This window comes from Bubalus bubalis, chromosome 13 (assembly GCF_019923935.1).
Source record: "Bubalus bubalis isolate 160015118507 breed Murrah chromosome 13, NDDB_SH_1, whole genome shotgun sequence".
NCBI classification, from domain to species: domain Eukaryota; kingdom Metazoa; phylum Chordata; class Mammalia; order Artiodactyla; family Bovidae; genus Bubalus; species Bubalus bubalis.
In genome coordinates, this window is record NC_059169.1 from 61,214,011 (window position 1) to 61,230,329 (window position 16,319).

A 16,319-nucleotide genomic window follows, 5' to 3' on the forward strand; every position below is an offset into this window, starting at 1 on the left:
GCTGTCATCTGTGGGGTCGCACAGAGTCAGACACGACTAAAGCAACTTAGCAGCAGTAGCAGCAATGGGACCGGATGAAATGATCTTAGTTTTTTGAATGTTGAGTTATATGATTATACGGATTTTCTGTCTTTTTTTTCCTGCAGGCAGTATATATCTATCTCATTTAGGTTATCAACCCTCTTGGCAGAAGGTTTTTAATTTTCCCTTGTGATCCTTTTAATTTTTGTAGGAGCTGTTGTGACCCCTTTTTAATGCTCTTTTTCCTTGGTCATTCTTGCTAAGAGTTTAGCAATTTGATTTCTTTCCACAGCTATTGGTTTCAATAATTTAATTGACTTGTGCCTGTCTTGATAGTTCCCTTCACTCTTATCTTCAGTTGGCTTAATGTATTCTTTTAACCCCTGGCTCCTTAAGCTAGAAATTTAGATATTTAATTTGGAAATTTAGATGTTTAAATTTGAGTTGTTTTTTTTTTTTATAAATATAAGCACTTAAAATGTTATAATTTCCACACATTTCTATATGTTATATTTTCATTATCAGTTCAGAATATTTTCTGATTTCCTTGACTCGTGAATTTTTTTAGAAGTGTGTTGCTTAATTTTCAAATATTTTGGTTTTTCCCAAATAGCTTATGTAATTGATTTCTTTTTTTGGCCACTCTGTGTGGCATGTGGGATCTTACTTTCCTGACGACCAGGGATTGAACCCGCACTCCCTGTAGTGGAAGTGTGGAGCCTTAACCACTGGACCACTGGGGAAGTCCCTGTAATTGATTTTTTTTTTTAATGTAATTCTGTTGTAATTACAGATTAAACTCTATAATTTTCATCTTTTGAAATGTGGACTTATTTTATGGTGTGATATATGGTCTTATATAATTAAGTCAAGTTGGTAAATAGTAATAATTGATATTTGAGGTCAGAAAACGTCCTGCAAAGGGCAGTATAGTAAATATTTTAGGTTTTGTGAATTACACAGTTTCTGTTTTAACTACCCTGCCCTTGTAGTGCAAAAGTAACATGGCAATATGTAAATAAATGAGTGTGGCAGCATTCTAATAAGACTTTATTTATAAAGATGGGTAGAGGTCCTGCAGTTTGTTTGCTGCACCTGATTTATTGCCTATGAATTGCTTTATAATCATTTCAGTAGCTGCAAGGGGGGGGCATTAAAATTAGCAAATATAACTGTGGATTTATTTTCTTCCTATAACTTTGTTGGCTTTATTTATTTATTAATTTATTCACTTAATTGATTTATTCATACCATTTCCCTTGTGTTTACTATTTATATTCATGGTGTATAATTTTTGATTATTATATGTTTAACCTGATTGTGTCTTTGTTTTTAAAAGTATGTTTCTTTTAGATAGCATATATTTAATGAATTTATTCCTTTCCTTCCTTCCTCCTTCCCTCCCTTATAACCATATCTAATAATCTCTGCCTCTGAGTGAAGGATTTGGTAACTTTACATTTAATGTTATTTATATGGTTAAAAGTCTTCCATATTACTCTGTTTTATCAGTTTGTCTCCTCTCTTCCTCTCTTACTGCCCATAGTTCTTTTATGTTGATCAAATTTTTAAAAATAAATTGCCATTGGGCTTTTTAAGCTGTATGGCTTTGTATAAGTGGCTGCTGTAGGGATTCCAGTATTCATGATTAGCTTTTACAGTTCACTTACTATTAACATTATTCCACTTGATGTAAAATGAAAGAACCTTAAAAAACGTAATTACATTTAACCTTTGTACTATTGGTATGTTAACTTTTACTTCAACACAGTGCTATTTTTGCTTTAGTCATTTGCCTTTTTTTAGGGAGAGAAATGAGAGTCTTTTTAATTACATAATTATTTTGGATTTTTTTTATATGTATAGATCTAAGTTTCATTTGATGTCATTTCCTTTCAACTTGAAGAATTTCCTTTTAACACGGCATAATGTTTAGGTCTAGTGATTAAAGTCTTCAGCTTATGTATGTTCATACACACACACTCAGAGTAGATATATATACATTTATTAAGAGTAAATATATTACTCTTACATTTTTATAATTATAATTTATAATTATATTACTCTTAGTAAATGTATATATATATATTTACTCTCATTTTTCGAGAATATTTTTGCTGGATGTAGATTCTGGGTTGACAGTCTTTGATTGCTTTAAAGATCCTTTTTTAATTGTCTTCTGGTATCCATTACATCTTTAATTTTTGACAGTTTGATATTCTTTTTTCTTTTTCTCATTTATTTGTTACTCTGCTTAGAGTTGAGCTCATTGGATTTGCAAATTGATTTTTTCACCAGTTTTTTGACCATTATTTAAAATGATTTTTCTGCCTCATTCTCTCTTCTCTTTGAGATTTTTGATCTTTTGCTTACAAGTACTGTGGGGGGCTGCCCTGCTGGCTCAGTGGTAAGATGATCTTCCTGCCAATGCAAGGGACACAGGTTCGATCCCTTATTGAGGAACATCCCACATCCCTCAGGTCAACTCAGCCCGTGCACCATGACTGCTGAGCCTTTGGTCTAGAGCCCAGGAGCCACAACTACTGAGCTCACTCACTGCAACTGCTGAAGCCCTTGTTCCCTAGAGCCTGTGCTTGGCAACGAGAGAGCCACCACAATGAGAAGACTGCGTACTGCAACCGGAGAGTAGCCCTTACAGCAACGAAGACCCAGCACAGACAAAAATAAGTGAAGTAAAATTATTAGAATAAAAAAATGTACTATGGGTCTGTGAGTCTCTCTTGTTTTTGATTTTTTCAGTCTTTTCCCCTCAGTTCTTCCAGTTGAGTGACTTATACAGATTTGTCTTCAAAGTCACTACCTCTTTTTTATATTGCTTCTAATAAGCTGTCAAGCCCATTCTCCACCCCCATATATTTATAAATACTTAATTTCCAATTTCATTGAGATGTAATTGACAAATAATATTGGATAAGTGTAAGATATATAGCATGATACGTATGTATATATTGTTGTCATTACCATAGTTAGGTGGGCTAACACATCTGTCATCATACATAGTTAACATTACTTTGTATGTGTGGTGAGAATATTTAAGATTTACTCTCAGCAGCTTTCAAGCACACAGTACAGTATTGTTAACTGTAGTCACCATTCTGTACATGAGAGCCCCAGAACAATTTATCTTGTAACTAAAAGTTTGTACTCTTTGACAAAAATCTCTCCATTTCTTCTCACTCCCCCTCACCCTGTCAACTCTGTTTATATGAGTTCGAATTTTTAGATTCCATGTAAAAGTGAGATCACACAGTATTTATTTTCCTGTCTGATTTATTTCACTTAACATAATGTCCATAAGGTTCATCCCTGTAGTACAAAATGATAAAATCTCCTTTTTTGTGGCTCATGTTCTCTTGAATATATACACAACATCTTTATTCATTCATCCACTGATGGATATTTAGGTTATTTCCATGCCTTGGATATTGTGAATAATTTTGCAGTGATCACAGGGATGCAGATATCTCTAAACCCACTTTAAAATAATGTACTTTTCAGTTCAAGTATTTCATTTTTTAAAAAACATCTTTTGGCTGTGCTTGGGTCGTCGTTCCTGAACTTGGACTTTGTCTAGTTGCAACGAGTGCAAGCCCCTCTCTAGCTGTGGTGCGTGGGCTTGTTGAGGAGCATGGCCTCCAGGATGCGTGGGCTTCAGAAGCTGTGGTACACGGGGTCAGCAGTTGCTGCCTGTGGGCTCTAGAGCACAGGCTCAGTGGATGTGGTACACGGGCTTAGTTGCTCCTTGGCAGGTGGAATCTTCCCAGACCAGGGCTTGAACCTGTGTCGCCGGCATTAGCAGGTGAATTCTTGACCTCTGAGCCACCAGGCCACCAGCCTCAAGTACTTCATTTTTTAACTATTTACATTTATCTATTGAGATTATTGTGACCGTGCTTTCCATTAAGTCTTTGAACAAATTTATTGCAGCTTACTTAAAGTCTTTGCTTGTTAATCCTTTCCTCTAAATTGTTTCATTTTTTTTTTAATTTATTGCTTTTTTCCCGTCCTTGACAGTAGGTCACATTTCCCTGCTACATTTCATGTCTAGAAAGTTTTGATTGTAGAGTGGACATTGTGGATGATTTATCTCCAAATTCTCTTTTCTTCTGATGAGTGTAGTTAACTAACTGCTTGATCACCTTGAGCTTGTGCAGGCTTGGTCTTATACTTTCAGATGGGTCTGTGGAGCACCTGAGGTGTTTTTAAGCCCCGATAACTTGGCCAGGTTCCTGTCTCCTCTGCAGTGGGAGCAGCTCAGATTGCTGCTCAAAGGCTCTTTTAGCTTTCCACTTGTTTCCATTGGGCTCCTTAGAGTCTTCTGTGAGCATACTCAACACAGGGGTCAGTGAGGAATTGGAAGGAGTTTATATTAGTTTTTGAGGTTTCTGCTTCTGTGACTCACTCATTTTCTGAATTTGCCGTCTGAATTTTTAACCACTCTGTGGCCATGACATTAATAAGCCTGCAGCTTTTTGCTTGAGTTCTGGTAGTCTTGTGCCATTGTAGACGGGGAGTACCCTCAGGGAAAAAGTTGTGTAACTTTGAACCTCTTCCAATGTACTTCCCTTCTTTCAGTGGTCAAATTTCCAATTTCTTCCTACTCTTGGTGCTTTCTTCTGCCTTCAAATCATTTTTAAAAGTATTTTACCCAGTTGTTTTTTTTTTTAATAATTGTTATATGAGGAAGGGTTAATGAGTTGATAAAAGCTGTTAGAATTCTTCAGACTCATTTTCATTCATTTCACCTGGCCTGAAGCACAGTTGCTGACTTAACACACACCTTGTTTTAGGCCTGTGTTTTTAGAATAAGATAGAGACTCACAGTATTATTACATCATGTATTTGGATTAAGTAGGTAATTATTTAATGAAAAGCCTGGAGCTGAACAGTGTTTGCAAAAACTTGTGAAAGGGACAACCATATTTCTTCTGCTGTTTCTTTTCCTCTTTCTTAGCACCAGCCTCTGATAGATAGCAGTGGAACCCGGGACTAGGTACTATTGGAAGAAAACGTTGTTTTCAGGTGTGTTTGACTTTTACTTCTCTTGGTATTTATTAAAAAAGTACTGAAATGTGTTGACTTCTCTGCCCAGTGGAGTCTCAAGAGTCTTCTCCAGCACCACAGTTGAAAAGCATCAATTCTGCCCTAGCCTTCTTTATGGTCCAGCTCTCACATTTGTATATGATTACTGAAAAAACTGTGGCTTTGACTATACAGGCCTTTGTTGGAAAACTGATGCCTCTGCTTTTTAATATGCTATCTAGGTTTGTCATAGCTTTTCTTCCAGGGAGCAGAAGTCTTTTAATTTCATGGCTGCAGTCACCATCCGTAGTGATTTTGAAGCCCAAGAAAATAAAATCTGTCACTGTTTCCACTTTTCCCCCATCTGTTTGCCATGGAGGGGTGGGACCGGATGCCATGATTTTCTTTTTTTTGAATGTTTCCCAGTTGTAGGAACTGGTTATATACACTAAATCTGATGCTGGGCTTGATGTCAGCAGGGCTGGTAACTGGGAACTGAACACGGACATGGAGTGATGGAGAGTAAGGTTAACCTGGAACTACAAAGAATTTTTGGAACTTATAGAAATGAGTTGAAACCTGTGAGCCCAGACTTGAACCTTCATGGCTCTCACTGCTGCCACACCTGTAACCTTGATGATGTAGGTATCCTGCAGTAGGTGTGACACACCTAACTGTGCAGATGCACAAAAGCCTGCCTCAGTATTACTGGGCAAAGCAGAGATGGGGATCTGACAGAAGCTAGGAAAACTGTAGGCCGGTTGCTGCCCTGTGCCCGTGAAGGTGAGCCAGAGATCCTTGACAATGTGTGAGGGCTGCCATAACCCCTGAACTTTAGCATTCCAAACCTGGTGGCTGCTTTTCTTTTGTTTTCTGTATCTCGTGGGGATAGATTTTTTTTTTTTTAAGCCAATTCTATATTGTCAGGGTATATTGTCACCCTGCTTTTTTAACTTACATGCAGAATACATCATGTGAAACGCTGGGCTGGATGATGTACGAGCTGAAATCAAGATTGCTGGGAGAAATATCAATAACCTCAGATATGCAGATGACACCATCCTTATGGCAGAAAGTGAAGAGGAACTCAAAAGCCTCTTGATGAAAGTGAAAGAGGAGAGTGAAAAAGTTGGCTTAAAGCTCAGCATTCAGAAAACTAAGATCATGGCATCTGGTCCCATCACTTCATTGCAAATAGATGGGGAAACAGTGGAAACAGTGACAAGACTATTTCTTTGGGCTCCAAAATCACTGCAGATGGTGACTACAGCCATGAAATTAAAAGGAAGAAAAGTTATGACCAACCTAGGCAGCATATTAGAAAGCACAGACATTAATTACTTTGCCAACAAAGGTCCATCTAGTCAAAACAATGGTTTTTTCAATAGTCATGTATGATTGTGAGAGTTGGACTATAAAGAAAGCTGAGCGCCAAAGAATTGATACTTTTGAACTGTGGTGTTGGAGAAGACTCTTCAGGGTCCCTTCAACTGCAAGGAGATCCAACCAGTCCATCCTAAAGGAGATCAGTCCTGAATATTCATTGAAAGGACTGATGCTGAAGCTGAAACTCCCAACACTTTGGGCACCTGATGCAAAGAACTGACTCACTGGAGAAGACCCTGATGCTGGGAAAGATAGACGGCAGGAGGAAAAGGGGACAACAGGGCGAGATGGCTGGATGGCATCACCGACTCGATGGACGTGAGTTTGAGCAAGCTCTGGGAGTTGGTGATGGACAGGGAGGCCTGGGGTTGCAGAGTCGAACACAACTGAGTGACTGAACTGAACTGAACCAAACCCAGAACCGTGAAAAATGTATTTGGAAAAATGTAATTGCTACCTAGCAAGGTAAAAAGCCATCACAGACCATCCTTTGTCACCATGGCACCAATGCACACCTCTTTTCATTGTATTTATCTTACAGATAAAGACAGTTGTGAAACTATACTTCTGGTGAACATAACGCAACTATCCTTTGTTCATCTGATAACATACAAACCCTCTCTTTAAGAGAGAATACAAAATCTCTTTATCCATAGGTGGGTTAATTTCCTTTCTACCTGTGTCACATTTTCTACTTAACTTCCTGTAACTCAGATACCAAGATATGATATGCGATTAAGTACTATCAGATGATTATCAAAAGGGAGATAAATCGGTTAATATAAATAGAAATATTTTGTATCATAAAAAGAAGAATACTCATTAGAATTTTCATTTCTACAACTAGTCCTGTGGTAGTAGTTGCTGTCTATAATTACTTTCTGCTGTCACTCCGTATTCCCTCTCTTCTTGGCAGTATCTCAGCTGATGGTGGTTTCTTGCCTGATAGGGTGACCTGAATCTTCATTCCTTAAAGGGTCTGGGTCATTAGCAGTCCTGCCTGATTGTTTCCATTGACTTTAATCACAGTACATGGAAATACTAAGTGGCCTCCCAGAGGAACTCCTGCATTCCAGACATACTTTCTGGGAGCCCCTCTTGTGTAGTAGGCACTAGACTTCCCCTTGATTGTGAGGTCAGTCACCCTAGTCGGTTCTGTAACCCCTTCATTGTTTGTTGATTCGTTGGCATGAATAACCCAAAGTGGCTGGGTGGCAGTCTTAACTTCCAGTTTAATGGAATCATTTCTGCATTCTTTGGTGGAAACTAAAATCTAACAAAGGAACAGTATGGCCATAGATGCATATAGGTGGCTAAGTGATATGGTATATTATATGTGTCAGTGAATTGGGAAGCAAAGTGAATTAGTTTAGAGTGACAGTTAATACAAATTAATATAGGCACATTTCATAATACTTGGGGAGTTAATCAGGATACCCTGTATTAAATATTTATTTTGAAAGAAATGTAAATATATTCAAAATGTGCATTATTTTTTTTCTTTTTTACTTTTCACTATCCAGTATTTAGTAATGGACTGGTGGTTGGTAACAGTTGAGTTTTGAATCTAGATCTGATATACTTTTTAGATTTTTGTACTTGTTTGTTTACCTCTAGGGTGAGACTTACATTTACTATTTTGAGCTTTTATAAATTAAAGAATACAGAACAATGAACATAAATGACTTCATTTATTTTCACAACTGAAAATAGTATAGTAGCATTGTGTGTCATATCTACTCTGAAACTAGAAATTATAATAATGCAGTGATTAGGAGGGTGAGCCTGGAGTCAGACTACCTGGCTTTAAATTTCAGCCCTCAGTTCAGTTCAGCCGCTCAGTCACGTCCGACGCTTTGCGACCCCATGAATCACAGCACATCAGGCCTCCCTGTCCATCACCAACTCCCGGAGTTTACCCAAACTCATGTCCATTGAGTCGGTGATGCCATCCAACCATCTCATCCTCTGTCGTCCCCTTCTTCTCCCACTTTTAATCTTTCCCAGCATCAGGGTCTTTTCCAGTGAGTCAGTTGTCTGCATCACATGGCCAAAGTATTGGAGTTTCAGCTTCAACATCAGTCCTTCTAATGAACACCCAGGACTGATCTCCTTTAGGATGGACTAGTTGGATCTCCTTGCAGTCAAAGGGACTCTCAAGAGTCTTCTCCAACACCACAGTTCAAAAGCATCAATTCTTCAGCACTCAGCTTTCTTTATAGTCCAACTTTCACATCTATACATGACTTCTGGAAAAACCATAGCTTTGACTAGATGGACCTTTGTTGGCAGAGTAATGTCTCTGCTTTTTAATATGCTGTCTAGATTGGTCATAATTTTTCTTCCAAGGGGTAAGCATCTTTTAATTTCATGGCTACAGTCACGCTTACCCTAAGTTTCAGTTAACTATTGCTCTGTAGCAATCCCCCCCACCCCCATGTCAGTGGCTTAAAATGAGTGTGTGTTATTACTCATGAGAGTGCGTGTTATTACTTACGAATCTGTAGGTCACATGGATGGTTCCGATCATCTGGGCTAGATTTGGCTCATTTCAGCTGAGTTGATGTCACCTAGGATAGAGAGGAAACAAGTAGACCTCACCCTGGGAACTGACACAACATCACTTCTGCCACGTTCTGTTGGTTCAAGTCAAGTTGTGAGGCCAGACGAGATTCAGGATATGGGGAAATCAGCTCTACCTCTTGGTGGGGGGAGCTGCATTATCACATAGCCAGGAGTTGGATCTAGGAGGGGTGGAGAATTGGAGCCATTTTATAGTCATTTTACCATACAACACAACCATGCACAAGTCTCTTCATCTCTTCGAATCTGTTTGCTAACCTGTAAAAAAGACTAGGAGAGTAATGATTCTTTTTGAGACTATTTTGAAGATCAGATAAAATAATCTGTGTGAAGTGTCTTTGGTTGTGTCTTGATGTCTGCCAATATGTGCTCAGTATATGTTTATTATTATTGTTTGGTAGTAAGTGAAAGTAAAAGTTGCTCAGTCATGTCCGACTCCTTGCAACCCCCATGGACTGTATCCTGGCAGGCTCCTCTGTCCGTGGAGTTCTCCAGGCAAGAATACTGGAGTGGGTAGCTGTTCCCTTCTCCAGGGGATCTTCCCAATCCAGGGATTGAACCCAGGTCTCCCACATTGCAGTTAGATTCTTTACCATCTGAACCACCAGGCAAGTCATGGAAGGTAATAATTGGGTGTGTTGTATTTATGACTTAAAATACTTATAATAATCCTATGATGCTATCATTATTTCCTTCTTATAGCTGAGGAGACAGACCGAATTGCTTAAGTTACCAATATGCCAAAGCTTGTGGTAGACCCAACATTTGAACCAAGATTTTTTTTTGTTTTCGCCCTGAAAGTCTAGTACTTGACTTTGAGAGCCAGTACAGTGGTAAAACTGTGGCCTCTGGAGCTTTGTTAGTCCTTGTCCCACACCTTATGGGCCTTTTAGCCTTGGGCAAATTACTTAACCTCTTTATGCCTCACTTTCTAGGAAAGGAGATTGCATACCTTGGTCACATGGTTGCTGGTGAGAATTAAATGAATTAATAGATGTTAAGTGTTTAGAACTAGCTCAGGCTAGGTAGGTATGAAGTATGTTGTTATTCCCTTTCCTCTTTATTATTACACGCTGCTGTGTTTAGGCTGAAACTGTAAAAATTTTTCAATTGAAAAGATTAAATGAGACTGAAATTATCACCCTTTTCTTTTTAGAGCCATCTAATTTTTTCATGAAGTAGTATTGACCTTTATGGTTAGTTTCTTAATACACTAATTATGGATTTTACTAATGTGAATTGGTTTTATAGGGATGGTTCAATTTGAGGAAAAACTATTCCACAATATTTTGTCCCCCCCACCCTTTCCATTCGGAGCTTTTCTTGCACAATGTCATTCATTTCTATGGTTTCTATTCAATGTTGGTTACCCTCAAATCAACATCTGAAGTTTGACCTTACTCCTGATTTTCATTCCTTAATTAGTTTTTCTTTTCTCTCCATTAGTTATTAACATTAATTTTTTCCTCACATTGTCTCCTCTCCTGTATGCTTATTGCTTCCGGTTTAGTGCAGATCCTCCTATTTGTTGTTGTTTCTTTTCTTTTTTTAACATCTGACCTTATTGTTACTCCGAGAACATCTTAGTTTTGTTTTTCTTTTCACTTGAATATATATTTATTTTACAATGCGGCAGTAACAGCATGATAAGAAACATGTACTGTCACAAACTTGTACCAAGAAGCACACAATCTTTAAAGTGTGTTGTTTTTCACAAGTAATTTAAGTATGGCATTATTATTTCACACTAGAGTCAAAGATGACAGTTAGGGTCTTCAGCTTTGGAGCATTTAGTAACATTGAAATGATTGTCTAGTCAGGCAGGGGCGAGAAATTCAAATGCGGTTTCTTTCTCTTCTGCTGGTTCCTTTGCTACTGCAAAAAGATCCATCTTCTCACGTGAGAAGTCATTAATAGGGAGACCTTCAACAACCTTCTAGGTCTTATCCTTGATTGTAACAGGGAACAAGTAAAGCAGATCATCAGGAATACCATAGGAGTTGCCATCAGAGATAATGCCCATGGACACAAACTCTCCCTCTGGGGTTCCAAACCAGATGTATCTGACGTGGTCACAGAAGGCTTTTGCAGCTGACGTGGCACTGGGCAGTTTCTGCGCCGTGATGACAGCAGCATCGTGCTACTGCACGGCCCTGATGAATTCTCCCCTGAGCCAGCTGTCATCTTTCAGAGCTTCATCAACACCAACTTCCATTCCTTGCAGTTTCACCTTGGCATGGTTGACATCTGGATTCTGAGTTGAAGAATGGTTTCCCCAGATGATGGCATTCTTTACATCATCAGAAGTCACTCCAAGTTTAAGAGAGTCTGAGCTTTAAGCTAGGTTGTGATCCAAACGAGTCAAGCAGCTGAAGTTCTCCTTGGGGATGGATGGCTCCGACTTAGAGATAATCAGGCAGTTAGTACTGGCTGGGTTTCCCCCCACCATAGCCTTAACTGACTTCTTGGCATATTTGTCCAAGGCTGCACCCTGGCATTTGAAGATTTTCATATTTGCTTTGAGTAAATCTTTCCACTCCATGCCATCCCTTCTTGGCATGGAGCCCATAAGAGTGGCCACTTCCAGGTCTTTGAAGGCAATCTCTTCTTTGTTGTGATGACATCTTTCAGGAGGGGCAGGGCACAGTCTTGCAGCTCCATCAGGACACCCATTATGGGAGTGATAGCCAACAGCCGAGAATGATAGGCCGTTCTTTACCGAAGACAAATCCATTTCCAATACTGTACAACAGTGAATATGCAGTTTGACCAGCTCCTCCAGTCACAAGGACTCGGATTGGTTCAGACATGATTGGGAAGGGCGTGGAGACTTCTGCACCTGCCGAATGAGCCTCAGGCAGTCGGGTCACCTCTGTCCTGGAACCAACTCATATCTTAGTTTTGACTGGCCTCAGAGGTGGAAGCTCTTGGAGAGGACAGCCTCCCTCTCTTGGTAGTCTCTTTCTGGCATTTTTCTTTGGCCTCCTCCATTTTCTTGGCCACAAGTTTAGCATATTCTGCAGTCAGCCTTTATTTTTCTCGGTACACTGTTCCCTCAGGGTAATATACTGATGTTTGTGTTGCAAAACATGTGAAATACAGACACTGACTCTTGTGTGCCGTGGCCCTAGGTTTTGAACTCTGTTTGTTTGGGGGCTTTCTCACAGCGTGCTTGAGAGCATTATGGTCTTTAGAGAGATTGAAAAGTTTGGTAATTCTCGCAGTTTGGGAGTTCTGTTTTGGGTCCCAGTTGTTGAGCCACAGCAGTATCAGTGCCTGCAGGAATATTCCTTTTCTCCCTTTAAAAAAAAATGACAAATTGAAAACACTTAGATGGGTGTCCACAGTGTAACCCTGAACATGTTTGCACTTTCTTTCCGGTCTTCTTGGTCTTTGCAGGACTGCCCATTAGTAGCAGATGGACATGGCCATAGGTGAAAAAACATGGAAACCTGTTTGTTATTCCCACCACTGACTTGCCACAGAACTAACCCTTGCATTCTTCGCCCAGAGCATTAGCAGCAACTTCAGTGACTACACGTGTCTCATAAAGTACAAAGTTCACTCTCATCGTCTTCAGTGAGCTTCTGGCATCTAATGTCTGGGAAGGAGATCTTCAGTTTCATCCTGAAGCTGCTCACCACCTCTGAGGTGCCACAAAAAAGAGCTCATTTTTTCTTAAATTAATATCGTAGCCTCCAAATCAATCTCTTAACTCCATTCCTACCTTTTTCAGTCTGTCCTCCAGGGACTGTCAAAATAGTTTATGTAAAAGACATTTGATCATTTTATTCCCTTGGTTAAAATGTTAACTTCACCTTGCTTACAAGAAAAAATAAAATTGAAGGACTTTCCTGGTGGTCCAGTTAAGGATCTCCCGGTACACGGGACATGGGTTCAATCCCTGGTCACAGATCCTACATGCCACGGGGCAACTAAACCCTTGCGCCACAATTAGAGAAGTCCTTGCAACAACAAAGAACCAGCAAGGCCAAAATAAATAAATGCAAGTTAAAAACAATGAAGTTGAGTGCTCATGGCTCTTGGTGAATCTGTCTCTGTTTCCCTCTGCAGCAGAATGTTTAGTTACTTCACAACAGAATTGCTGAGTTCTGGCTGTGTGAAATTATCCAGGACTGTCATATTCTCTTGCATGTCTGTGCATCTGCACATGCTTTTAATTTCATCTGAAATCCTCTTCTGGTTTGCTCTGTGGGCAACTTTGTGCATCTTTTTCAAAATTTAGCTCAAGTGAAATTTTTCAGAGAAGGTTTCCTTATCCCAGGTGTACACTTTCAGACTTCTCTTCTTTGCTTATATGATTTATTATCACTTTCATCCCACTGGTGTTGTAAACGTCTTTGTTTAGGTATAGTTCATACCATACAGTTCACTAATTTAATGTGTACAGCTCAGTGGTTTAGTATATTTACAGAATTGTGCATTTGCTACTGCAGTCAATTTAGAACATTTCATTACCCCTCAAAGAAACCAACACCTCTTAGCTAGTACCCCCTAACATCTCATTCCCCTTTCCCCTCCCCATTTCAACCATTAATCTGCTTTCTGTCTCTGTAGATCTCCCTATTCAGTACATTTCATTTTAGTGGAATCTTTTAATATTTAATTCTTTGTAATCGTGTCTTTAGCTTGATGTTGTCAAAGTTCACAATTTTGAAGTATATATCATACTTCATCTCTTGTTATTGCCAAATACTCCATTATATGGGTAGACTGTATTTTATCCCTTGATTAATTGATGGGCATCAGGGTTGTTGCCATTTTATCTATTATTGAGTAATATTATAATGAGCATTCATGTATAAGTTTATATACCGACATATGTTTTTATTTCTCTTGAGTATATACCTAGGAATGGAATTGCTGAATCAGATATTAACTCCATTTAACTGTTAGAGGAAATCTCAAAACTGTTACACCATTTTGCATTCTTGCTATCAGTGTATGAAGATTTTAATTCTTTACATCCTTGCCCACACTTGTTATTGTCTGTTTTTTAAAAAAATTTATTTATTTTTGATTGAAGGATAATTGTTTATAGCCATTCTAGTGGGTGTGAGCAGGTATCTCATTGTGGTTTTGATTTGCATTTCCTCTTAATGATGTGGAGCAATCCAGTATCTTCTTTGGAAAGCTATTCAGTTCCTGTGTCCATTTTACAGTTGAGTTTTAGTAGTTTTTTTAATGTATTCTAGATACAAGCCCCTTTAGCAGATAATATGATTTATATATATTCTGTTGGTATTCGATTCAGTTTTTTGATGTTACCCTTTGAAACATGAAAGTTTTATTCTTTTTTTTTTTTGGTTATAAATCTCCACTTATCCTTGTTGTATTCAGAGTTGAGTCCAGTCTCTCTCTTCTCTTGCTATTGTCTTGACATATAAAGAGATCCAGAAATAAGCTCTCGTGGTATAAAAATTATTTTGAGAAGAAAACATTTGAGTTCCTGAGATTTCTTTATCTGCCTAAAAGCGGAGCTTCCTTGAAGAACTCAATTGTAAATCCCCTTCCTGGAGCAGAATTCCAGAAAAATATCTGCTTTATTGACTGTGCTAAAGCCTTTGAAACATGTGGGTCACGACAAACTGTGGAAAATTCTTAAAGGGATGGGATACCAGACCACCTTACCTGTCTCTTGAGAAATCTGTACGCAGGTCAAAAAGCAACGGTTAGAATTGGACACGAAACAACGACCTGGTTCCAAATTGAGAAAGGAGTACGTCAAGGCCGTATATTGTCACCTTGCTTATTTAACTTAATATACTGAGTGCATCGTGTGAAATGCTGGATTGAATGAAGCACAAGCTGGAATCAAGATTTCCGGGAGAAATATCAATAACCTCACATATGCAAATGATACCACCCTTATGGCAGAAAGCGAAGAAGAACTAAAGAGCCTCTTGATGAAGGTGAAAGAGAAGAGTGAAGAAGCTGGCCTAAAACTCAACTTTCAGAAAATGAAGATCATGATAACCGGTTCCTTCACTTCATGCCAAATAGATGGGGAAACAATGGAAACAGTGACAGACTTTATTTTTGGGCTCCAAAGTCACTGCAGATGGTGACCGCAGCCATGAAATTAAAAGATACTTGTTCCTTGGAAGAAAGGCTGTGACAAACCTAGACAGCATATTAAAAAGTAGAGACATTACTGACAAAGGTCTATCTAGTCAAAGCTATACTTTTTCCAGTCAGTTCAGTCGCTCAGTTGTGTCCAACTGTTTGTGACCCTATGAATCGAAGCACGCCAGGCCTCCCTGTCATCACCAACTCCCAGAATTCATTCAGACTCACATCCATCGAGTCAGTGATGCCATCCACCCATCTCATCCTCTGTCGTCCCCTTCTCCTTCTGCCCCCAATCCCTCCCAGCATCAGGGTCTTTTCCAATGAGTCAGCTCTTCGCATGAGGTGGCCAAAGTACTGGAGTTTCAGCTTTAGTGTCATTCCTTCCAAAGAAACCCCAGGGCTGATCTCCTTCAGAATGGACTGGTTGGATCTCCTTGCAGTCCAAGGGACTCTCAAGACTCTTCTCCAACACCACAGTTCCAAAAGCATCAATTCTTTGGCACTCAGCCTTCTTCACAGTCCAACTCTCACATCCATACATGACCACTGGAAAAACCATAGCCTTGACTAGACGGACCTTTGTTGGCAAAGTAATGTCTCTGCTTTTCAATATGTTATCTAGGTTGGTCATAACTTTCCTTCCAAGGAGTAAGCATCTTTTAATTTCATGGCTGCAGTCACCATCTGCAGTGATTTTCGAGCCCAGCAAAATAAAGTCTGACTCTGTTTCCACTGTTTCCCCATCTGTTTCCCGTGAAGTGATGGGACCGGATGCCATGATCTTCGTTTTCTGAATGTTGAGCTTTAAGCCAACTTTTTCACTCTCCACTTTCACTTTCATCAAGAGGCTTTTTAGTTCCTCTTTACTTTCTGCCATAAGGGCGGTGTCATCTGCATATCTCAGGTTATTGATATTTCTCCCGGCAATCTTGATTCCAGCTTGTGTTTCTTCCAGTCCAGCGTTTCTCATGATGTTCTCTGCATGTAAGTTAAATAACCAGGGTGACAATATACAGCCTTGACATACTCCTTTTCCTACTTGGAACCAGTCTGTTGTTCCATGTCCAGTTCTAACTGTTACTTCCTGACCTGCATATAGGTTTCTCAAGAGGCAGGTCAGTAGTCATATATGAATGTGAGAGTTGGACCATAAAGAAGACTGAGCACTTAAGAATTTATGCTTTTGAACTGTG

At 39.2% G+C, this 16,319-nt stretch overlaps 1 protein-coding gene and 1 pseudogene across 3 annotated transcripts in view; one reads left to right on the forward strand and one right to left on the reverse strand.

Moving 5' to 3' along the window:
• The window catches only part of PDS5B (PDS5 cohesin associated factor B), a 182,073-nt gene that overhangs the window by 15,403 nt on the left and 150,351 nt on the right, over window positions 1-16,319 (forward strand). The gene's annotated exons all lie outside the window — the stretch shown is intronic.
• On the reverse strand, window positions 10,850-11,843 carry LOC102402873 (annotated as a pseudogene).